At 51.4% G+C, this 23,750-nt stretch overlaps 1 protein-coding gene and 1 long non-coding RNA gene across 3 annotated transcripts in view; one reads left to right on the top strand and one right to left on the bottom strand.

The window, feature by feature from the left end:
- Positions 1-18,402, bottom strand: part of Tnip3 (TNFAIP3 interacting protein 3) — a 55,661-nt gene extending 37,259 nt beyond the window's left edge. Inside the window, exon 1 of the mRNA XM_071614751.1 lies at positions 18,387-18,402. The gene's annotated coding sequence lies outside the window, so the exon portion shown is untranslated. The remainder of the gene's footprint in view (positions 1-18,386) is intronic.
- Positions 13,499-23,453, top strand: LOC114105751 (uncharacterized). 2 transcript variants are annotated; one of them, XR_003585083.3, is made up of 4 exons: positions 13,499-15,562; positions 19,417-19,622; positions 21,039-21,210; positions 21,425-23,453. It is a non-coding gene; the product is annotated as an uncharacterized lncRNA (long non-coding RNA). The 2 variants fall into 2 exon arrangements; XR_011708100.1 differs by lacking the exons at positions 21,039-21,210; positions 21,425-23,453 and adding an exon at positions 20,249-20,381.
- Positions 23,454-23,750: the final 297 nt, after the last annotated feature.

Genomic DNA, 23,750 nt, shown 5'->3' with positions numbered 1-23,750 from the left:
CAGCGAATCCCGAAGCTCACGTCTGTAGTCTTTCTGCTCAGAGCAAGACCTGACTCTAATAATGCGGAATGGCCAGCCAGCCCAGAGCGAGCTGAGAGACATCTCAGAGTGTCAGGCCTGAGACCTTCCACAGGGTCAGCCCACGGATGTCAAAGAGACTGCGGATGTATGACCCTGGACAGGGTCCCTTTCCCAGTCCTGTTGGAATGGAAGACTGTTCACAGGATAATTGGCAGAACTTGAATGGGGCTTGGGACTTAGGTGGTAGAAACATGTCCACGTTCATCCTCTGATGTCCACGATTATTTTGTGGCTAGAAGATGATCTTGTTTGTAGAAAAAAAAAAAAAACACACAAAATCACCCTGTAGTATCCCACTTCCCAATGACCAAGGAATGGTCTTCTTGTAAATTTCTTAAAATTTTCTGATAAGTATGAAGTCATTTTAAAGGTGAAATTGACATTATTGTCTTAAAGAATACTAAACTTTAAAAGTAAGGTCTGAGTTGGTACTCAAATTATCTCTGCTCCCCGGAGGAATCATCTTACAGAATGAAGTCAGCATTGCACTATGATCATGCCAAGGACCTGGGATGAAGCCCAGGATCCTCCTTGGATTTGTGGGGTCACTGCAAGCAAAGCCACCATGATGGTTCAGTGTTTTCCCCCTTAAAACATTGTGTGAACCAAATCACTTCAGTGGTGTTTTCCAGACCAAAGAGTCCATAAAGTGAAATGAAATATTCCCTCCTTAATGTTTAAAGTCTGATTGTAACAGATACAAAATAAACAAACAACACAGAGCCTGCCTGTCTTTCACGCTGCCCTTGGTCAGCGGGCACCTCACCCCCAGGGCTGTGCATCACAAGCCAGAGGCTCAGACAGAATCCCCCGACTAGAGAAGATGGCCACACAGCAGGGGAAACATTGCTGTTCTCATGTAATTGAACGAATATTTCTTTCAGCCCTCTTTTTAATAAGGAGCATTAGCCTTCAAAATCAACTACCCGCATCATCTTGATTTCAAATGAGATTCCAAATGAAGGAAATATGCATAAAATGCTCATAAATGTTTTTTCCTTAAATAAGCACTTTATGTTTAACTGTAATGCTGCAGGCCTTGGCTGTCAGATCACATCACATGGCTTAAGTGGACTTTTACCACAGCTTTATCTTTGGGTGTAAAAGCTGTCAAAGGAACTAGGGGCCTTCTCCACCTTGTTCTGAGGATACAGTGATCATTCACTCCTAAGTGAAGGTCAAAAACAATGACTTCGCTTTATTATGTAACATGCGACCATTGACTTCATATGGGAATTACCCGAGGTCATGACTGTACCAGAAACCAGCAAAGTAAAACAGTCATTTGGGAGGAAATTGCCTCTTGCTCGTCATAACTCTTCTTCACAGGTTTGGCATGAAAGCAACTCTACCATTTTAGAAATGCAGCTACAGGGAAAAGGTCAATTCCCAAACCTGGGCCTGTTGGGACCCTGGGGTCAACCAAGGGGTGACCACTGAGGCACCTGCATCTCAGAGAACTTCTGCTGGGTGGGACAGCCCTCGGGTAAAGGCAGGGACCGGCAGATGGAGAAGAGGCATTGGTGACAGGCTCACAGCCCCCTGCTGCAGAGTGGCCTGCACCTCACCTGGCCCGCCCTCCTCCAGATGCACGCAGTCAGCCCCTGGATGGCTGAGGGCTCTTGATGCCAGGAACAGAGCAGGCTCTGCCCTTGAGAGTCTACCTGCCTCGCCTGCCTCCATCTGCAGAAGCCCTGTGCGGTGGGAATGTCCCTGTGTTACAGTGAAGCCGTCGGAGACGCCTGCCCGGGTGAGCTGGTCCCACTGCCCCCAGGGGAATGCGTGTTCACGTCCTCTCCCAGAAGTAGCTGGACATGGCCCCACACCATGGGGGATAGATTTGGTACCTAAAAGTAATGCTGTGATAGAAACCCTTTTTAAGTTCACATTTTTAGTTCACTGCAGGCCAAGAATTAGGACAGATGGACTGTGGAACTGGCCCGGGCAGGTCTTTTAATGGATAGCACCTTTCCTAAAACAAACATGGATCAAAAACAGTGAGGAAGGCCAAGGAGATGTTCGATATTTGGACCTGGAGGGAGAACAGTCAGCATCTGGGACAGGAAGTCATGTGGCCAACTGTGTAACAGAGATCGTGACAACTACATTTGGAATTCCAGTGAGGTTTGCAAAGCCCAGACCCCGTCACACTCACTTTTCAGTGGAATCATTAATTACCCAAAATACATGTTTTGAAGTTGAAAAAGTTAGTAAGTCCTAAAAAATACATATTCATATTTAACCTAAGTATGAATATCCAGGAAAAGCCTCCATGAAAGCTAAATTAGTAAACAGGAAAACAAGTACTTTAATTGATTGTATAGTGATGATCTTGTAATCATTGTCCTACTAATAAGATCTCGTTGTAGAAAGTTTAAAATCACGGTAGATTCGACCTTACTTTCCATATGTACCTGTGCCTTCAAAGACGGGCTGGGGGCATGTAAGGCTCTGTCTTCTTTTCCTTATTGGCACATGCAGGCCCTGCAGCTTCTCTTTCTGTAAGTGAGGTGGCTCCTGTTCCACCAGGCAAAGAGCTCAGTAAAGCATGGAGCCACCTCCGCTGGAGGCGTGAGGCCAAGACCCGTGTGCTCAGGGCACAGACGTGGGCTGAAGCACTGTGGGGGCAGCCCGGCTGCTTGTCCCTGCGGCCTGAGACCCACAGGCTGTGGAGGGACTCGGTATTCAGCTTTGATGCTCAAGATTCAGGGCGTCCCACCCCAGAGCTCCTGGAGAGAGCGGGGCCAGCTCAGGTGTGCACAGGCCTGTGGAAAGCCACTGGAGAGCTGGACACAGGCAGACGTGGACGGACCGAGGACTCTGAAGGAATTCAGGCAAAATGTAGAAATCCTGCCCCAAACAGGTTAGCTACCGTGAGGGAGACGTGAGGAGGGCTGGTGGCAGGCCCAGGGCCTTCTCGGTGCCAAGGACCCACCAGCAGGAAAGTCGTCCCCGTTGTGCCAGGAAGAGTCTCTCTGGGGCCAGTGTCTAGGGTCTCTGTGGACCCCGGTTAGGAGAGGTTTCATGCAGGCTGCTGTCGGTTACCCGAGGGATAAAGGAAGCAGTGACAGGTTGGAGCCATACAAACCAAAAGGCCAAAGCAAGGAGAATAAACCACACAGACATCGCACAAGCACAGGGGCCCGGGTAGAGGGAAGCACAGGACCTTCATTCGGAAGAAAAGCAACCAAGACGTGGGCTTGGCGTGCAGAGAATGAACCTGCAGGGGAGGGGGGGCCTGTGCGCCACAGAGCGAGTTGTTCTGCTCTGCTTTTGTTTTGTTATTTTTTTTAATGACTGGATTTTTCTCATTCATTCTGCAAATGATTATTCAGTGCTGTTTATGGGCCAGACACTTTTCTTGGTGGTTGACATGTTAATGAACAAAACAGGAAAAAACAGAACCCACCCAAGTCTCCTGGAGCTTACATTCCAAGGTTTCTCTTAAAAACAACACAGACTGCCCCTGTACCTGCATCTGGAGTCAAGTTCGTTGATAACCATGACTTTGAACATCCAGTGAAGGCCGATGGACTGATCACGAAGATTGATTAAGGCAGTTTTTAAAGACCACATCAGGGCTGGGGATGTGGCTCAAGCAGTAACGCGCTCTCCTGGCATGCGCGGGGCGCTGGGTTTGCTCCTCAGCACCACATAAAAATAAAGATGTTGTGTCCACAGAAAACTAAAAAATATAAAATAAATGTTTAAAAATTCTCTCTCTCTCTTCTCTCTCTCTCTTAAAAAAATAAATAAATAAAAAATAAAGTACCGCATCAGCTGGACATCTGTAAGTGGGTTAAGGACAGCGCTGACCCAGGAAGGTGCTGGCAGAGCCCGCTATCCTCCTCCCAAAGGCCACTCCCAGCCAAAGCCTGCAGGAGTCTGGGACACTGGCCATCAAATAGTCACACGGTTCCAAGGCATCAAAGTTTTCTAATAAACATGACCCACCGAGGAGGGCAATAAGAGCGTGTGCCTAACCCGCGAGCCCTTTAGAGAGACGTGTCTGTGGGTGGCAGAAAGAGCAGTTTTCAGTCCCCACAAGAGAAGCCAGCTTGGGTGGGTAGGTCTCCCTTTTCTACCACTTGCTGGCCAGGGTGGATGCTGGGGCATCCAGGACACCAGAGCTCTGAGCAGGGGTCAAGGGATGGGACAGGAGTGGCAGGGTGACCACGGGGGAGGAGTCCAGCCTGAGACCAGCAGAGGCCTGAGATGAAGCAGGGAGCTGACCTTGATCTCCCTGACCCCCTCGTTCAGCTGGGACTGATGGGGCTCCAGGCTGCGATGGCTGGAGAAGAGAGCCCCAGAGGGGAGACAGCGGTCCCCTCCGCCCCACTGCACGCTGGGGGGACAGCAGGCCTCTGCTCCTGGCTAAGAAAGGGAGTGAATGGCAGGGGCACCCTCGGGGGCTTTTCAGGGGAGCCTCTGGGAACTGAGGGGCTGCTGCAGAAGAGCATCTGGCCCAGCTGGGGCCTCGCATGGGGCTGCGCACCTGAGGAAGAGCCACTTGTCCTCAACGTCCCGGAACTGTGCCCTCTGAGGACCACGGTCAGAGGTCAGCCGACAGCGCTGGGCGGCTTTGGCATTCCTTCCCTTTGTAGGCCAAGACAGTACCGTCACTTCACTTGTACCCTTACTCCCCCAAAAGGACAGACACTAAGGAAGGTCGGTTTGCCTTTGTCCCACATGGACGGGCCAAGCCAACCACGCTGGTGCTGAGCCGCGGCTTCCCCAGAACAGGGCAGAGGGATTGTACAAGGAAGACACCTCACACGGCACAGTTCCTTTTGCTTAATCTCGAATCAAGACGAGGAGCATTTACAGCCCAAGATTTCTCACCCACTGCAGCAGGCCCCCCGCCGCTCAGAACTGAACTTGTCGGGATGCAGCAGACGGGCTTCCGCGGTCCTCAGGCAGGGCCTACTCCTCACACGCCTGCAGTGGGCAGCGCTGGCGGGCTGGCAGCCCCTGGTGCAGGCTGGGCACCCATGCCCCAGCCAGCAGGCTGCATGGTGCTGGTGGAAGGCACCAGGGAGCCCTCTGGGAAAAGAGCCTTTGCTGCAGGGGCACCATCCCGCTAGCAGGGAGCTGCCGACTCCATGGATCGGGGGCGGGCGCCAGCGAGAGGCCCCCTGCTCCCCTTTCCAGGACCCATCATTGTCTTAGTATCTCACAGCTCTTTGGGGTCACCCGTGAACTTCCAGCTGGCCACGTGAATCCTCCACTCGGGTTCTGAGAAGACAGCCAACGAAGTGGAGTGGAAAACATCATGGTTGGAGGTGAGTGAGCCCAGAGGAGTCAGAGGAACCCCGCTCTGGGGGCAAGTAAAGGTCACTTTGGGCAAGAGACATGAGTGTTAGTAAAAGTGGAAGTGTGTGCGGGCCAGCGTGTGGGAGAGAAGGTCAGGGGAAACTTGGTGGCTGCAGGAACCTCAGGCTCATTTATGAATGGACCCTCATGACCAGCCGGGAGTGGGGGCGGGAAAGTGCTAGGTGTCGGGGGAGTCCAGAGACGTGCCCATCAGACGTTCCACGGAGGGAGCGGCAGGGGCCTCACTGAAGCTTCATTCAGAGCTTGGGAGGTGACAGGGACTCAACGCAGAAACCAGGCAGCCCTCCCACACAGACAGCAGGGGCCATGGCCAGCATCAGACAGAGCAGTGGGCTCCAGAGGGGACATCTGGTTGTGGGCTCTGCTTGTCTCAAGTGTTGGAAATCAGTGTCTAAGCGTTATGTGTGTGCCTCAAAGACCCCAAATTCCAAAATTAAAAAATGGGGTTTCTAGGAAGAGCACACGGCCGGCTCCTGGACGTGACCATCACGGTGCTGCCCGAGTGGACAGAGCAGGGTGTGTGTGAGGACCTCATGCCCCTGTGGGTTCTCCCCACCTGTGCTGTCGGCAAAGAGCCCTGGGCCTGGTGTCAGAAGATCAGGGTGGAGATGTACCTCTGCCACCATCCAGCTGTGCTTGGGCACATGCTTAGCCCCTGGAGTGCATATTGTCACACACATGTTTCTGCTGTGGTCCTGCCAAGGGCCTGGGCTGGGTCTCATTTTCCCCCTGTGTGAACGACACAGCCGCCCTAGATCAACCCGGGATTGAAACCATGTCACTTTTTTTTCTATTTTTTGAGCATTGTGATAGAAATCTGGGTCTTCTGATAGACACATGAACAACTACTGTTTGTTTATTGAGTTTCGGGCCATGTCCTTTCAAATAGTAGCTGTTTTAGTTTTTCTTTATTGGACATTTTTACACTGTAAGGGTGCACCCAATTTAATAAGCAAACATTAAAAGATAGAAGAAGAAAAAGCTAGTATTTTTACCCTTCCTTCTGGTCCACTCTGCTGTGATAATGAGCTGACACCACAGGGCCATATTTTTATCTGCTCCTGGGAACGTGCGGGTCTGTGGTCGTGGATGTGCAGTGTCACACGGGGTTTCCCTTGTCTTCCCTGCTTGTGACTACAGCTGTCCTGAGCACAACCCTGCAGTTACAGGACCACCGGCCTCTCTCTGAGCATCCCTCCAGCCTCATGCCCACAGATAAGGGGAGCTGGGGAGGAAGTGCAGGGGACCCTGGGGGAGAGGGGACAGCTCCAGGCCAGCTGCAGGCACTGCAGAACCTCCCACCACCCTGTGCAGGGCGGGTAGGGGACAGGGAGGGCTCAGGGGACTCAGGAAAGATGGCCACGGGGGCACTCAGGGAGCTCTACTGGAGTGACACAGGCCAGGGTGCTGGTGGTGCTGTGGACAGAGTGGTCCTAAGGGAGGTGAGAGGCAAGGTCGGATTCTGGTGTGCTTTGAAGTTATCCAGTGAACGGGGAAGCCAGAGAGAAGCCGCTCAAGAGCAGCCCTGGGGCCTCTGGACACCCAGCTGGAGAGCGCGAGGCACTGTCACTGAGACGGGAGGCCCAGGGAGGGGGAGTGGGGACAACCGCAGGAGCAGTGTGTGTGTGTGTGTGTTATTGTTGTTGTCTAGTACCTTAACACAATAAGGAAGCCGCCTACCCTGACCCTCACGTAAGGTAAACTTACTCCTCCACCACAAACTGGTCACACTACCAAGAGCAACGCACAGATTCAGTGCAACCCATCAAGGTACCAAAGATGTGCACAGAACTGAAAAAACAGTCCTGAAATTCATGTGGGAGAATAAGAGACCCCAAACAGTCAAGCAGCCGTAGTAACAAAACAGCGTGGAATTGGCGTTCAACCAGACGTGAAGACCAGCGGAACAGAACAGAAGGCACAGAGACAGACCCGTATGCCAACAGCCGTCTGACACTTGACCAAGGTGCCAAATGTAGTGTTGTGACTTCCTGAAACACTCCTTTCTTTGAAAGTGTTGAAATGTACATTTGGACATATCCTGTGGTTTCTCCTGCACTGGGTCCCCAGCGTCTGGACTGTCTCATTTTCTATGTACAAGCATTGCTCTTGATTTCCGCATCCAAAAGAGAAATCTAACTCGGGTCTGCAGAGGACAGAGTGCTGGTCAGCTGGAGGAAGGCCCCCTCCTTGGGCCGTGGGTGGACCCTGGGCTTGCTCCTTCTGCTCTGTTTGATGCTTGTTTGTGGCTGTTGTTAACAGCTGGCCATGGAAGAAGGAAGATGAAGGGATCTGACGGCCCAGGGAATCGTTCAGAAGCGCAGAGACAAACAGCCCAGTTCTGTGGAAACCATGACCAGGGACGCACTTCCCCTCGGACACAGGGAGCCATGGAGCGTGGGCAGGGGACAGCAGAATGGCCGCATCACACGGAGCCACTCACCAGGGAGTGGGGGCGGCCGGGGTTCTGTCACAGGTGGGCACACCAATGCCACCGATGCGTGACTCACACTGGCGCCGTGTCAGTGACGAGGCTCCTAGCCCTTGGCGGTGCTGTGTCTTCCAGTCTCCCTTGTTCCCTCGGCTGGCGATTTAAGGTGGTCTGTTTAAGTGTTCCGACACCCAGTCAGGGTGCTGTGAGTGAGGGCACAGCAGCAGCCAGCTGCAGGCGTAGGCACAGGTGGCCACGGGAAGCAGGGGCAGTCGAGGCCAGGAGGCCACGCTGGGTGTGCAGCAATGAAGACACCCTGGACCTTGGCCCCTGGTTCCTAGCACAGAGCTCCCCATGCCTTGGAATTCCTGAGGGGTAGAGCTGTCCCTTTGTCATCTGTACAACCACACCTAAGGTCATGGTAATGGGTGACTAGAAAGACCAGAGCTCTGAGGAGGGAGAGCCAGCCCTGGCCCATACCCTCAGGAATTCTCGTAGACCCGGAGGGTGCCAGCAGAGCCCCCGGTGCATGGAGCTGAGTGTGTGGAGGACCACTGAGTGCCAGTGTCCCCCCACCCTCCTGTGCACCCCCTTCCTCTGGCTGTGTCCGAGCTGGTCCTCTACAAAGAGACAGTGCATGGCAGGGTTTCCTGCATTAGGCAGGTTGTTCTAGCACATTCCCAGGCCCGGGCGGGAGCCGAGGGAGCCCAGGTGCACAGGCAGTTGGTCAGGAGCGGGGTGGTCCCTTGGCCTGCAGCTGGTATCTCAGTGGGGCACCCTGTGGGTCTGAGCCTGCCCCGTGGGGTGTAAACTCACTCCTGACAGTGTGAGAGCTAAGCTGAACCTTTGACTTCCAGCTGACAGTGGAGAGCTATCGGGGAACCCACGCATCTGTCATCAGGAGGAAGATGCCCGCGCGTGATCAGCAGGCAGCCCTGCATGTGGGAGGGCCGGTGAGCCCCGAGGACAGAGCTCCAGGTGAGCCTCGCCACTCAGGCCAGCAAAGCCATGACCAGAGGCGCACACTGCAGCCTAAATGACCACAGAAGATTCAAGCCGCCCCCCCGACTCCTGGAGGGAGATAAATATCAATTATATACTCTTATTACATAATTTATATTCACCTATCCAACAAATATCTATTGAAGTTTACTATGGACCAAGGACTGTTCTAGGTGATTTTTATGTTATATTTCTTATAAAAAAAGAAGTCAGGAGCACATTTTGGGGTAACATGTACAGTGATACCTACTTCTACATGACTTCTAAGAGAAAATTATTGAAATTTGGGCATTTTTAGGGGAACATTTCATACACAGCATTTTAAACATCCATGTGGTAGCTGAGCACTTACCACATGTCAGGGGGTCTGTATGCATCTCCTTATCTAATCCTAACAACTATTTTTATCCCTAACCAAAGGATGAAAAATGAAGTTTTAGAAGTATTAAGTGACTTACAAAGTATGCTTTGACCTAGGTGGTCTGACTCAAGGAACCCCTCTTAGCCCCTGCATGACTTAGGGGGGCGGGTCCTGGGCAGAGTGGAGGCCCACTTCCCTGGAATAAATGAGAACTTGAGCTGCCAGGTATGGAAAGGCGGGTGTCAGTGTCCCAAGCCACCCAAGAACAGGGACTTCACCGTCTGCTAATGAACCACTGAACAAGGAAGGAAGGAAAGACCTCCGCTACAGAGAGATGGAATCAGTCCTGCACTAGAGTCCTTCTTCATCGTCTTGAGTTAAACTTGGTGGGGACCCTGTCCCTGACGGGAGGTACTCTTGTTCTTCTGGGGATACCTGCCAATGCACTGTGTGGACTCAGAGACAGTAACAGATGGCCAAACCAGCCTCCTTACGCACCAACAGGAAGAGCAGGTGAGTCCTTACTAGACGCCTTAGGAGTCCCCTTCGGTCTGGGCCACCATGAGGAAACAGCAGAGACTGGGTGGTCCACACCAGGAGGTGGCTGCTTGCTGATTCCCAGAGTGGGGTGCCGGCGGGTAGCTTTCTGAAGCCTCTCCTCTTGGTCTGCAGATATCTGCCAGCCTGCCCCGTGCTGGAGGGAGGGCAGCAGGCCCCTGGGCCTCCCTAGCTCCACACGCAGCCCCTGGGGCTAGAAGTCCCACATATGAATTAGGGTGGCACAATTCAGGCCATAGAAATAGGAGACACAACACTTCCGATTTTAATCCGAACCAACAGGGCAGATTCGTAAAGTGTGCTCCAGCCGCATCTGCTGAGGATGCAGTTAAGAAGAGTGGACGGCGGCCTGGAGGTGAGGAGCAGGAAGGCCTCTCCAGAGAGGGGAGGGCTCTGCATCCTGGAGGCAGGCCAGCGGGAGGGTCAACACTGGTCCTCATGTCCCGCGACAGCACGGCTTCCTTCAGGGTGATCTGAGGTCAGCCACGCATTGATCACAGATGCTGTGGGCAGTTCTTCATCTCTCAGCTTTTGTGTTCATTTGCAAATATCCATAATACAAAAGTTTTTATGAAGAATAAACTAAATATTGGGGGGAGTGGGAAAGCCCCATTCTGAGGGGGAGATGGTCAGAACACCTCTGGGAACTGGCTCCAAGAACCAAGTCTGGGGACACAAGGCTACTGTGTCCCCAAGAACTGTGGAGAGCCCAGGACAGTGCCCTGCTCTCGGGATGATGACAGGGACACTAAGGGTAAATGAGACTCCTGTGTCGGGGCAAAGGGCTTCACAGCTCAGAGAATCCATGTTTGTGGACAAGCTGGGGTGACTAGTCACACCACAGTCCCACAGCGAGGCACAAAGAGAGCCAGAGAGCCAGGTACTTGCAGTGTCCTGGGTGGCCCACAGGAGAGGAGCTCCCACCCAGGGGAGTGAACCTGTCTACTCAAGGGCACAGGGACCCGGTCTTCCAAGTGTCAGCCACTGTGCCCTGAAGTACAGAAGCAGGGATCACTTCTTCTTTAAAGATGTTGGTTTATAAATACCTTTAAAGACAGTTCAGAGCAAAGATAGCCAGTACCTGTGCTCGGAAGACGGACACAAGTGCGAGAGACCGGAGAACTGTCTTACTGGCACCTGTGGAGGAGTGGGCACGGGGAGGGAGACAGCCCCGGGGAGCCTTGGTGGGTAAGTTCAGAAGAAAGCCAGCTGCAGATGGAGCCTTCCAGAAACAGACGCAGAGGAACATCAACCTCAAAATAACCACTGCCAAAGAAACAGCATTCATCTCTGCCTGCAGAGGAAGATGCTCTCAAACTGAGAAACTCACAAGACACCCTCTTCAAACCCACACAGAAACAGCATCTCCACCCAGGAAAACGTGATACCTCAAATCATTTTAAATGACATAAAAAACAACTATGAGAAGACATGATATATAAGAATCAAGATTTCAGTGAATGAAAAATATTCTCTAAGACATCAAACATGAAGCAAAAGAAAGCTACAGTGAAACTCTCACTCCTGAGCAGTCATGGTCTCCAGATAAGCACTAAACATAAAGGAGCCTCTCAAATCATCAAAAAGCAAAAAGCAAAACTCCAAGTGAATTATGCAAAAGCAACAAAATAAAAAAATAGACCAGTGGGAATATATAAATCTGAAACTCGACTGTACAGCAATGAAACCAACAGCACAGTAAAGAGACAACCTACAGAACAGGAGGAAATGTTTGCAAACTTACATCTGGAAAGGAGTTAACACCCCAAATATATAAAGAACTCAAACAACTTAATAGCAGGAAAACAGTTAACCCCATTAAAACATGTTGGCAGAGACCTGAACAGACATTGCTTAAAAGAAGACATACAAATAAATGGCCATCAGGTAAATAAGAAAAAAGGGGGCTTGACCTCACCAGCCTTCAGGGAAATGCAAATCAAAACCCTAGGAGAAACCACCTTCCTTAAGAGAATGGCTGCTACCCAAGACCCAAAGCAGCAGATAGGAACCTTACTCTGTTGGCGGGTGAGAATCAGCACAGCTAGAAGTCAGCTCAGAGCCGCCTCCGGAAGCTGAAAGTGGAGGGTCTCCTGATTCAGCTACACAGCAGGGACCTCAGGGTACACATCAGCATGCCAAAGAGACTCCCGGGCTCCCATGTTGTCCTGGCACAGCACACGGCAGCCCAGCATAGAGCCCACCACGGGCTCACCATGGACGTGTGGCCAATGAACATGGGGCCCCCCACAGCAGGGAACACACCTCGGCCACGAGGGATGAACCCTGCTTAAGCCAAGAGTGTAAGCGGGTGTAACTCGACTACTTGACAGGCAAGATTTCATCGCGGTTTCAAAGCAAACCCCGGATCTGTCAAGAACGAAAGAGACACCCCAACAAACTTATTCAGACAAGCTAAACATCGGACTGGGCTGAGGCACTCCCAACAAACGCCAAGAAGAAGCAGGGCCAGGCCGGTACGGCAGAACCCAGGTGCGCACACTCAGTGAGACAGGCAAACCCCGAAGCTAACTGGAAACGACACCCTGATGAGTCACCATGTCCCGGGCCAGGAACTCCGAGGCCTCAGAAAACACTGAGTCAGAAAACACACACTTAGTTTCGATTACAAAATAAGTCTTAGATTTCATCTTGCTCCGCTGTTTCCGTAATAAGCAGGTAACACATCAAGAAGGAATGCAGAGCCTATGGATTCACTCTTTTTTCTTGATGCTCTTTTAAAACTCCAAGAAATGAATGTTGTAGACCATTCTTAACCCACCAGGGCAAAGAGGGTTGGAGAGGAAACAGCAGTGGAGGAGAGTTTTTAAACCAGCTTTTAGAAGAAGAAAAGCAGAAGTGGGATTGACTTGGTGAAGCAGAGGAAGTTAAACTGAGCTTAGAGAACCACCGGGCAGGAAGGACAGTTTGCCCTGAAAGTGTGAGAGGGAGCCGCCGAGCCTCCTGGGCTGGGGTCTGCCCAGCCCACCAACACGCCCCGGCTCACACAACCCAGGAAAACACAGAAGCAAAGGTGGGAGCACGTTGCCCTGTGCAGACAGAGTGCTGTCCATGTCTGGGAAAGGAAGTGCAGTCAAGCACCAGCCACCGAGCTGGAGAGTCTCCGAGAGCTGAGGTCGCGGAGCGGAAGGAAAGAGGAGCCAAGGTCAGACCATCAGGCTCCAATTCTGGAGCATCGACCTCCTGAGACCTCCTCTCACGTGACCCCACAGCCAGGTGTACACGGCCAGACGCTGAGCCTGTCGGGAAGCAGAAACGGACAGGGCCTCGGGGGAGGACTGGCTGGGAGCAGGGGCCGCACAGACTGTACGCAGCCAGCTGCACTGGCCAGCTGGGCTCCTCCCGTTTGCTGTAAGTACCCACGGTCAGTCCTGTGTCTCCAGGACCAGAAACTGCAGAAACAGAACAGCCAAAGATCAGACGTTCTGAGATGGTCAAGAAAGTTCTAGGCAAACAAAGCTACAGTGCAGGCCACAGGGTAAGAAGCCAGGCCAGAGAGGGCAGAGCCGGATCCAGAAAGTGAGGCTGTTAGGGAAAAAAGTGACTGTTGAGATGGGACGGGCCAGACAATTCCACAGACAGCGCATTTGATGTGGTGACACAGCACCCAGGAAGCAGTGACTGGAGTCACGACTTTCACCTTCAGAGGGAGAGACATTCACTGCTAGGAAGAGGTCTGACCAGAGGAAGTTCTGCGCTCAACAGTGAGTGATGTTGGAGCGATGGTCCTCCCCAGAGGGAGGAAGCCTGGTGCTCCGTCCTGCTGGGAGAGGAGGGGACCTGCATCTGCAAAGCCTCCAGCTTTCAATACGTCCACCAAGAGGAAGCTTTAGGATTTACCCCAAGGAACCAAATGTACACGGGCCCAAAGATGTAATGTGCGCACGTTTGTTGGCGTATCAGAATAGTAAGAGTAATAGTAAGGGAATGCAACCTGAGACTGCTAGACGACTGAATGCCATACAATATTTACTCAAGAAAATATTCACAATGCTCCTACTTCTAAAAACTGCTTAAAAATGGGACTACTGTATTATTTTTAAAGACAACAGAAAGAGAGACAGAGACCCGAAAAACTCTCTCAGTAATATTGGGAGGTAGGATTAAACTGGAGTTGTATTTTCTTTTTTCTTGTCTACTTTGCAAACCCCAAAGCCTTCTGTATATATGCACTAGCTCTTAAAGCTGCCACAAACAGAAGGAACAGACCCTTCTAAATCCATAATTAGAAAATAAAAACTGAGAGGGAGCCGCTGAGCCTCCTGGGCTGGGGTCTGCCCAGCCCACCAACATGCCCATAATTAGAAAATAAAAACTACGTTCAAGAGAGAAAGGCAAGAGGATAGGAAGACGGCAAGGTCCCGGGGTAATCTGGGATGGTGGGAGCAGCGCTCTGCATAACCTAGGGCCCAGCACAGGTGAGTGGCCACTCACCTGTCCTCCCAGCCAGTATCTTGACCAACTTGCCACTCCCTGTGGTTCCTACCAGAGCAGCCGCCTGACCCACAGGTCAGACATGGAAGCAAGCGTGAGCCACCTTCTGAGGTTTGTTTTCTTAGCTTGCAACCTCCTGTAGATCTAGACCTAAGTGTGCAAGGGCTTTCCCAGCTCTGTGGAACCGGGCACCACTGGGAGGGTCACACTCAGGGTCACCACAGGGGGGACCGAGGGTGGACACCCATCCGTGTTTTGTTGCTGATGTGCATATTTAACGTCCTGTCTGTGATCAGGGCTCAGCCAACTGCTGGGCCACAAAATAATGACATCGTGACACAGCACAGAGAAAAGGACATGAAGGAAGGAAACCACCAAGTGGTCTGAACCTTAAAATGAATTTTATTTTGTGTTTTAATCTGCTAGCATTCTCTGTGACAATTTAAAATACCAATCTGGTGATGAAAGGGAAGAAAGGAAACTTCATGTAAGAACAAGGCACATGACCGGGTCTGGAGGAGGGAGAGTCTCCAGCAGAAATATTTCCCAGATGTGATGTGGAAAGAGCTGCCGTCATGCAGCTGGCTTGGAAAATGGGGCGATGCAGGTTTAAGAAATTACAGTCCTTTCTAACAAAGCAGAATATTCAGAATATGGGGCAATGAGTAGAGTCTTATGTTCATGTAGAAAAAACTAAAAAGTGATGCGAATTCCTACAAGTGAGGAATGAAAATGTATTTCAAACAGACTCCCAACATGCCCACCTCCTCCCTGAGAGCCCACATCTGAGCAGACACACATGCTGAAGGCACACGCGAGTTAGACCGCACATCCAGGGGAAGCCAGCAGACACGAAGAGCCCAGGTCACCGAGATTACATTCGAAATTTCGACTTATGTGAAGGAGTAAAAGAGAAAAGATTCCCCACCAAAAGCAGATTGGATTTCCCAAACTCCCATGTCCCCGCTCTTTGCTCTGTTGGTGTATTCGGGTGACTTCCTGTCAGAGAGGCTGAGGGAGCTCTGAGCTTGGTGTTTCCACGGTGCCCTGGAGGTGGGAATTTCGCCCTGGAATTCTGCAAAGGCAGCCTCTTCCACCTGGTAGTCGGCTCTGCACCTTCTCGAGCCACAGAAGCTGAGCCTGACCCCAAGGCAGCATGTGGGTGACGGCCAAGCTCACCCAGGCTGGGGAGAGCATCAGCACTCCCCGGGGCCTTCTGCAGAAGGGAAGCCTCATGCCAGCTACACCCACAGCGACCCCAGCTGCATGCCCCCCAGGAAGCCCACAGTCCAGCCTGCAGGTGCAGCAAGTGACCACAGGGACAGCAGTGGTCTCTCCAGGTAGGTGGCAGGTCCTGGGGAAATTCTGATTGGTGCTCTTTTCTACAGTGACCCCCAAATGCCGCCTGGGCCAGACACAAGCTCTACCAGTGATGTGGCTCTGCACCCCAGAGCTGGACACACGCGGGTTGTTAAAGATGGGAACACAAGGATCTCCACAGGGCCCTGACCTGCTGGGGCCTTGTGTGGAAGCTGAGCCTCAGATGGTGCCCTGGTGCCATCTGCCTGAGAGTGACTGCCACCTGGAAGCAGGGGTTCCCCATGCCCTTGTTGTGGATCTCAGCATCAGTCACCCACAGAAAGATCATTTCCCTTCACACGCTGCACGTGGACACAGCTGAGAGGCTACTTTCTTACTGTGGAAAGAGGAGTTTAGTTAGGCTGACCTCCAGAAGCCCAATGTGACTTTACTAATTTGAAGAAGTACTTTCTGAAAAAGTGACAAATTTTAATTGCAAGCAAATAAATTAGTAAATTTCATGAAAAATCAGGCTGATCTATGTGTCATTAACTAGATTTATTCAGCTCTTTAAAATAGATTTCTTTTTGACCAAACAAACACCAATAAAATTATTTTCTCTGTGACGTAGGCAGGAACTATGTACAAGGCCCCTTACTCTGCCTTTCGGGGACAGTTTAATTCCTGGTCGGGTAAGATGGGGATTAACCATAAAGAGGGCCAAAGAAGTGTAAAACTGATGGTGATATCAATAAAGAGTCCAGTGTCACTGTCACTTACCACATGAACCTCTGCCTGTCACCCCATAAATGTCCTCACACTTCTTTTCCATTTATGAGCAAAAAAAAAAAAAAAGGAGTTTCCAGGGACTTTGAATAGGCAGCAGCTGCCTGGCTGCTGGTTGCTGCACCTGGGAGGGAGTGTGCTGTCCCAGGAGCAGAACGCCCTGCTGTGAAGGTGTGAAGGTGATGACAATGTGCTCCTCCTGGTTCTGAAACCCAGGGTGCTCCGCCAGAGGCCAGGAACAGCCAGACCAATGGTGGGTGTCCCTATGCTGGGCCCTGGGGCGAGGACTGGAGGGGGAGCAGGTGTGAGCCAGGTGAAGGGCGCCTAGAGGCAGACATTCCATCCCTACAGTTGAAGCAGCACTCCACCCTCAGTGAGGGCTTGAGGACATGGGGGGAGGACAGAGCAGCCCCCGCCCTGTGGAAACAGCGCCTGCCCCTCCCCCCTCCTCCCCCTCCCCCTCCCCCTCCTCCCTCCTCCTCTGCCTGCCTCCTCCCCCCTGTCTCCCCTCCCCCTACCCTCTCCTCCCCCCTTCTCTCCTCCTCCCTCCCCCCCCTCCCCTCCCTCCTCCCCTCCCCCTCCCCCTTCTCTCCTCCTCCCTCCCCCCTCCTCCCCCTCCCTCCCTCCCCCCCCTCCCCCTCCCCCCTCCTCCCTCCTTTGCTCCTTCTGTTCTCCCTTTGCTTTTAATGTCCCTCCTGCCCCAGAGGTCCCTGTTGTCTCTCACTGTCACCTCCTCCTGTGGGGTACATTCACACTGCATCTCACAGCAGGTCCCACAGCTGCGCTCTGGCCCTGCTCCCTGAGACCCGGGGAGCAAGCAGGGCAGGTGCGCTCTGTACCATCACAGGGGAGAGAGCAGCAGGTGGTGAGGGACATGCCTGCACTTAGGGGCCACAGCCCTAGCTGAAGTGCTGAATGTCAGTGGTTGAGGGGGAGGAAAATCAGTTCCCTCACAGTGCCCAGGGCTCCTGGTCACCCCCTGGCCAACCCATTTAAACATTGTTGCTATTGTCAGTCTTTGTTCAAAATTCCTGCAGGCTGCCTTGTCCACAGTCTGGACCTTCTTCCTGGAGTATACGTGGGCCACTTTCCATGAGTCTTCACATGGAACCAGACCTGAGAGTGCCCTTACACCCACGGCCTGAGAACCCTTGTGTGAGAAAGGCTGATTTAGAACATGGGTCTTGCTGGACGCTGTGTCACACAACAGGAATCCCAGCTCGGGAGGCTGAGGCAGGAGGATCACAAGTTCAAGGCCAGCCTCAGCAACTTAGCTAGGCCCTAAGCAACTTAGTGAGACCCTGTCTCAAAATTAAAGAATAAATAAAAAGGGCTGAGGATTGACTTGGTGGTTTAGAACCCCTGGGTTCAATTCCTGATTACCCCCGCCCCCCCCAAAAAAAAAAGAACAAGAGTCTTGGTATTTCCTGGACTATTTTTAACTTGAAAGGGCAAGCTCCCTGCTCTGGTGCTTAGGCACATACTCTGCTCTGCACTTCTGAGTGCCAGTGCATGGGGGGAGGGTCCGGCCTCCTCGACCTTCAGCAAGCAGCTGCGGCACTCAGAGGTGCCAAGTGGGGTGCAGAGGACAGCTCTCTAGGCCAGCAACAGGGCGAGGCTTGAGGGCAAGCTTGCCTACTGCGTGCACAAGCAGAGAGGCTGAGGAAGGCAACGCTTGATGAGCACTTAGAAACCTTCATCCTATACCTGAGCTAAGGACCAGACCAACAGGAGGACAGACACAGCTACTCCTTCATCTGATTGGTGAATAGAGTTGTTTCCTTGGAGAAATTTACACCGTTGAAGAGGAATCACCCCAAGTACCAAAGCTCATCAATGAAAATTGACAAATACTTTAAAAATCAAGGACTTGCATAGCCCACCATGCTTCTCGTCCTTGGATGGCAATGAAAGAAAACAGGCCACCAGTCCAACAACGGCCACCGTCTGCTTCCTAGCTACTTCCCCAGGCCCATCCCCTGTGTGCTAAGAGAACCAGAACTTTGTCAGCAAGCAGAGCCGTTCTGATTAGACCACTGCGTTACGGGCGCATGATCTCCAAGTGAAACGCACGATTACCTCTCAGAATCCTCAGGCTGGTGGGTGAGCATGACCAGCTTCTTGTCTTGGTTCTCGTCTCTGCTTACAGGCCGTCCACATGGAGTCTAAAAGAAAAAAGATACCAAGGACGTGAGGCTCAGACGTGCCCCAGGACAGACGCGGGGCAGTCACAGGGAGCGAGCCACCTGCTTGGAGCTTTCCATGCAGGGCCATGTTTTTATTCTCCTCCTGAAGAGGACCACCACAGATTTGCCTTCTGCCTGGTTTCAATCAAGGACCAAACACTAAGAATAAACACAGACGGTCTTTCAGCCGGGGAAGAGTCTGCGACAGGGAGAGATTGACCAGGGTCAACCAGAGGAGAGCTGGGCCCGCAGTGTGCAGGACATGAACTGTGACGGCTGTCAGAGCGACGTCTGAGGGGAGTCAGCCGGGTCCAGCAGAGCTCACCAGGTGTGCCCAACCACCAGGTGTGCCCAACCACCAATTGCTCCCCGAGCCCAGCTTTTCCCCAAGGGGCGTTAGCAATCCTCTCCATGGTTCAAGATAACAGGAGAGCTGGGAACGTGACCAAGAAAAGAAAAACTGGGAGAAAACCATGCTCAGACACAGAGTCTTCGATTTCCTTTTTTCCTATTTAATATGAATTGAGACTTAAACACCAAACTGTGGTCCAGCATTACACAGTCGGCGTTGTACCTCAGAGGGTTCACAGTGGGATCTTGAGGTGGAAGAATTTGAAGATTTGTATATGTTTTAGAAGCCAATTCCTGCAGGCAGTCAACACATTCTAAGTGCATCTGGAAACGTGCAATTGCTGTGATCCATTAGAAAATCTAGGGGTCGAGTCTATGGGAGATATGCAGCCAGTTTGAGTTGTATGAGTTTCTGTTGAATTGTAAGAACAACCAAAAAAAAAAGTTTGTTTGTTAAAATGCTCCAAGAAGGATCCGTCTGGGTGTCCGCCAGCTGTGGGTGGGGGGAGGCGGCTCTCCTTCCATTCTGTTCTCAGCTGTGACAGTTGTTTATATCATCTGTTTACCACCAGGGTAGCCAGTTTCTGCATGAAAGCGGATGCCCCCAGGACTGTAGAGCAACAGGACCACCAAGGGTGCAGGACCCCACCGGCGGTGCCTGCCTGCGCTGGAAGGCAGGGACGCGTCACGCCGCCTGGTGGAGAGGGCCTTGCCATGAGGGTCTGCCTGCAACTTCTGGGAGCCGAGCTCCTGCGTGAACTAATAAAGTAGACGAGCGGTGAGTGGTCAGAGGTGTCTGTAACTAGTTCTCTGAGTCACCCAAGAATCATAGCACCACCCTTTACAAGAGAGGAGACAGGGGCCCAGGGGAGACAAAGGACCAGGAAAACCAACTGCCCAGCCCTGTGACTACTGGGCCTCGATTTCCTGCTGTCCCCTAATTAAACATGGCACAGATGAGTTTTTCAGTCTGAAATAAAGTTAGATCTATTTTAGTACCAATTTTTAAAAGTAATATATAACATCTCTATATCTCACATGAAATATATTTTACATCACACATGAAACCTGGTAAAAATATATTTTTTAGGGAATAACATTGTATCATTTAAACTCTGATGGTCATAAACAAAGTGGCATGGGGAAGGAGCTACCAGACGGGAGGCTTTACAGTTGACCTTCTGAGGCACTGGGAACACACAGGTGCATGTGGTCTGGGAGGAACATTCTAACACATTCTATTCTATTCTATTCTATTTCCTTTCTAAGTAGCCTTTTGATAGCTGGAATTTCACATTAATTTCTCTATCCAGGAAGCAAAACTATCATTGAGAAGTAACCAGAAGCCAGAATTCATTAGTTCTCGATTTCCATCACGAGTCTTTCCATTTCTACCACCTACAGGGGCCTTTTTCCAACTGAACAGTATAGCAAAGGGGATTATCAGAAAATGACTCTTCAATCAGAGGCCTTGTCTTTCAAATGGAAGCAAATAAATAAAACCAGGCTGAGCCTGAGGACCCGGGTCTTCTCAACACCAGGGCTTCATGTTCTTCTTTTTTTAAGAAGTCTTGTGGAATTTAACAAATTTTCTCTAGCTCTCTGAACTTCATCTCTGTTAGTTATGAGTCAAGGTGACATTAAGCCACGAGATGAGGAATTCTCTCCCCACCCTCTCACTCAGCCAAGAAGCACAGAAGCAGCCTCCTGGGAGGTCAGGAACGTCATGACCCCCGATGGCTGATGTGGGACAGGGGACAGGCTGCAGCAGGGCACCCGATCCAAGCAGCCAGGAAGTCCCGGATCAGCGCGGCCACCTCGCTCTGGGAGCACAGCACTTACCCTCTGTTTGTCAATTTTGGGTTGCTGTGACCAAAACACCTGACAAGAGTGATTTACAGGAGGAAAAGTTTATTGGGGCTCATGGTTCCAGATGTGCTGGTCCACAGACAGCTCATTCCATTGCTCTGGGCCCAGGGGCCGCAGAGCATCCTGAGGGAAGGGCCCAGTGGAGGGAAGCTGCTCCCCTCATAGCACAGTCAGGAAGCAGAGGGGGAAGGGGCACCCTCCCAGGACACGCCCCGGTGGTCCACCCCAGCTGTGGTCCACCCCAGCCATGTGAGCCTGCCTGCGGTCACCACCCGGGGTGGGCTGATGAGGTCACAGCTCTCAGGGTGCCATCCTCTCCCTTCAGAGCACCCTGCATTAACACGGGGGCTTCAGAGGACACCCACATCTGAGGCCTGGCACCCTCCACCGCGGCCCAGTAACTCTCCTCTAATGTAGTTCGACGTTTTGACCTGCTAAACAGACCCTAAATGGAGCAACCCAGCCAGACACAGAAGATGGTGCACGTTCATGCACAGGTGAGAAGCGCAGGGGAAGGGGAGCGGCTGCCTGGCCTCCCGACCTTCGCTGCTCCAGGTGGATGCTCTCCTGAAGGACTGCCGTTCAGGTGGTCAGCTCCTCTGCTTAGTCAGGGCCAACTGCCTGCCTGCCGTGCTCTCTGTTAGTCTTCAGGTCACCAGCACCTGGCCTGCTTTGTCCTCATGTCCACGACCTCCCTCCCCTGCCTTGCAGGGCCTCTGGGAAGCCATCTTTTGCCCAGATATGCTCATGTGTGCAGTTCCCGAGCTCTGGACCACTGTGTGTATCCCCGTTTGTCGGAGGCATGACCACAGTGCCCTGCTCTATGCCAACAACCTGCCATCCACCGAATGCTGAGATCCTTCTTCTAAAGTGACTTCCAGAATCCATGCACATGTCTGAAAATGTCTAACTGATCTGATTAGAGTTTGGTGAACCCAGGAAGAAAGTCAAGCTCTGCGGCATCAGTTGGTGTAAGAAAGATCGGGGTGAAATGGTGGGGCTGGCCTCTTGTCTTTATAAAGAATATGCTTAATAACGCCACAACCCGGACGTGCCAGCATGGCGGCGTATACCACGGGCACTTTGAACTGATGTTTTCAGGGTCTCCAGGGCTGACTCGCAGACTTTGTCTCTGACTGGAAACACTTGCCCCTGTCCTTCAATCTGGTGGTAGAAATCCCAGATATGGGATTATAAACTGCTTGTTAAGCATATTCTTTTGCACATCTACAGATGCCAAGCCGGGCCGCAGTTAACGCAGGCTCAGAAGTGGGACTGCCCAGGCCCATCCTGGCCCATCCGTCTCCTAACTGGGGAGACTGCAGGCCTTCTGTGCTGCTTCCTCTGAGATGTGGATGATAATCATACCTGTCTCATCTGACTATAATGAGTCCTAAGCATATAGTTTTAGATTATATTGTTTTATTTCTAAGTATTTTGGTGGATTATATTGTTTTATTTTTGCCCTGTTTATATCAATCAAATTTGAAAACCAAAGGATTGACATTTTATTTACGGTTGTTTTATAATTCCGTCTTCCTGGGAAGGCAAGGGCAAACTGCGACGACTCTGAGAATCATGAGATTCATGTTAGAGCCGGGTGGCCGGCAGCATCCCCTGGGGAAAGGCACAGGCTGTCTGTCTGCCCACTTTCCTCTGTCCCCCTCCCCTGTCCACTGCTCCTTTACACAGTGAAGTCCTGTGGTGCTGAAGAAGCAGCTGTCACCTTCTATTTAACTTAACCGAGAGATGCCTTGGGGTCTTGGATGGGTTTCAGCACATCAGTGAAGATCGTAAGTAGTTTGATTGCTTAAGCAGAGATTCACACAATCCACAGAAGATCGAACAACCCAGCTTTAGGGGACAGACTTATTTAGGAAGTAAACCAGATTGTAAGAGCCTCCTGCCATTCCTGGGGACAGCTTTCTGAATCTGGGATTTCTACCACCAGATTGAAGGACAGGGACAAGTGTTTCCAGTCAGAGACAAAGTCTGCGAGTCAGCCCTGGAGACCCTGAAAGCATCATGTTCAAAGCGCCTGTGGTATACGCCGCCGTGCTGGCACGTCCGCGTTGTGGCACTGGATCCTGTGCAGGCCCATCCAAGTGGTGAAGCCACGAGGCAGAAGCCCTGAGGCTGACAGGTGGTTTATCCTGTGACACACTTCCCTCCATGGTACCCAAGGTGGAGCTCAGGATACCGACCCAGGAACTGTCCCGCTCCCGTGCCTGCTGTCACCAGTTCAAATCAAATGTTAACCAGATGGACGTATTTCAGACGGAATGCACTTGGTAACCGGCAAGCCATTATCAAAATCACCATCCCTGTGGTCTGTGTGTGTGCGCGTGTGATAACTTACAAAGATTCTGTAAGAGCATATGTGAAAATGCATGTATGTACCTTCACATTCACACACTTACATACACAAAGCCCTTATACTGATTTTTTGAAAATGATATTTCGATATTTAAGAATACATAAAAAGCTTTCTTGTTGATCACATAAGAGAACTACTGGTAGTTAGTTAATAAAATGTTGGCTGGCGCAGTGGTGCATGCCTGTAATCCTATCAGCTGCGGAGGCTGAGGGAGGAGGATCACAAATTCAAAGCCAGCTTCAGCAACTTAGTGAGGCCCTAGGCAACTCAGCAAGACCCTGTATCTGAACACAATATAAAAAGGGCTGGGATGTGGCTCAGTGGTTAAGTACCCCTGCGTTCAATCCCCAGTACAAAAAAAAAAAAATTTGCTAAAACTGAGACTCATGAGAAATAATACATTAGTGCCACATTGCTTTGGTGAAATTTGAAATACACATGCCCTCTTTTCCAAATGGGCATCTACCAGTTGTCTACCTGGCCTCCTGGCCCATGGTGAATCCTCTGTCAACTCTAATTTTGGTTTCTTTACAAAGGAACAAGTACTATAAGAAACAAGGCAAGTGTGGCATGCGTGCAGCCCAGGTTTGATCCTCAGCACCACATACAAACAAAGATGTTGTGTCCACTGAAAACTAAAAAATAAATATTAAAATTCTC

Source organism: Marmota flaviventris, chromosome 7 (assembly GCF_047511675.1).
Source record: "Marmota flaviventris isolate mMarFla1 chromosome 7, mMarFla1.hap1, whole genome shotgun sequence".
NCBI classification, from domain to species: Eukaryota; Metazoa; Chordata; class Mammalia; order Rodentia; family Sciuridae; genus Marmota; species Marmota flaviventris.
Note: the sequence above shows the minus strand (reverse complement) of the source record. Positions and strands in the feature narration are given on the sequence as shown.